Source organism: Octodon degus, unplaced genomic scaffold (genome assembly GCF_000260255.1).
Source record: "Octodon degus isolate 3935 unplaced genomic scaffold, OctDeg1.0 scaffold00050, whole genome shotgun sequence".
Taxonomy (NCBI): Eukaryota; Metazoa; Chordata; class Mammalia; order Rodentia; family Octodontidae; genus Octodon; species Octodon degus.
Window position 1 is genome coordinate 11696219 of NW_004524626.1, and position 1110 is coordinate 11697328.

The window sequence follows — 1110 nt, forward strand, 5'->3', positions numbered from 1 at the left end:
CGGAGCGGTCGCCGCGGGCCACGCGGGTCCCAGCGCTGGGGTCTGGCGCCCCGGGGAACCGAGCGCCGCGACCCAGGCGGCTCCGAGGTCCCCGAGCGCAGCGAGGAAGGCGCGGCTCGGGCCGATCTCGGCGTTGGATGGCGCCACTCGCGGGGCGGCCCGAGCGTCCCCGAGGTCGGGCTGGACTCCCCAGCAGCGCCTCTGGCTCCGCGTCCCGGAGACCCGGGGCCTTCCTGGGAGGCCCGGCGCTCGCCCTGGGCTGGCAGCGAAGGCCTGCGGCTGGGTCGCTTCCCTCTCCCGGCCTTGGTGGCGCTGCTCGGCGGCGCATGCGCATTCGCCCCGGCGCGCCATGGAAAGGGGGCGCCCCGAGCCCGGGAGCGCCGAGGTCGCCCTGGGCAGAGACCCTGCGAGCTCGGAACCGTGGCGCCCGAGAGGGGCCTCCGCGACGCCTGCGCTCGGTGGGCAGAGGGCTCGCTGCCAGCTGCATTAGGTTGGCACCCAGCTAGCCGTCGCTGCGGACCCACTGGGCGACACTGCACGGTGCCAGGCCGTTGGCGCGGGGCGCAGCAGAAAGGGGGCCGCGCAAAGCTGCAGGTGGCGCCCTGTGCTCTGAGGCCTGACAGGGGCGGGGGTGACAGGGACCTCAGAATACCAGCAAAGAGGAACATTGCAGCCCCTGATGGAAGTAGAGAGGAGGTGGTTCTGGGATGAGCCCACCATTGGGGGCTCCCCTGCAGATCCTGGTCCTCTTCGTTCCGCTTTCAAAGCAGCGCGTCCTAGCGCCACCTCCGTGGTCTCCGCGAACCCCTGCACCTTTCATCTTTCGCAGCTCCCTGATTCCCACGCTGCACCTCGCCTGCAGCCCACTGGCCTTGCGCTTGTCCGTGCTGCGTGGACGACTCCTTGCCACCTCCTTCCTAGTACACCCGTGTCTCAGCCCCAGCTTCATCTTCTTAAAGGCCTGAACCGCCTGATTTAAAGTAACGGCCCCTATTCGAAAAAGTGACTTTTGCTTCTCTGGCAAGCGCAAGGGCCTGAGTTCAATCCCCGGTTCTGAAAAAAAGAAAGAAAGAAAGAAAGAAAGAAAGAAAGAAAGAAAGAAAGAAAGAA

At 66.8% G+C, this 1110-nt stretch overlaps 1 protein-coding gene across 2 annotated transcripts in view; it reads left to right on the forward strand.

Annotated features, from left to right (window-relative positions):
• Positions 1-1110, forward strand: part of Keap1 (kelch like ECH associated protein 1) — a 9526-nt gene that overhangs the window by 588 nt on the left and 7828 nt on the right. The gene's annotated exons all lie outside the window — the stretch shown is intronic.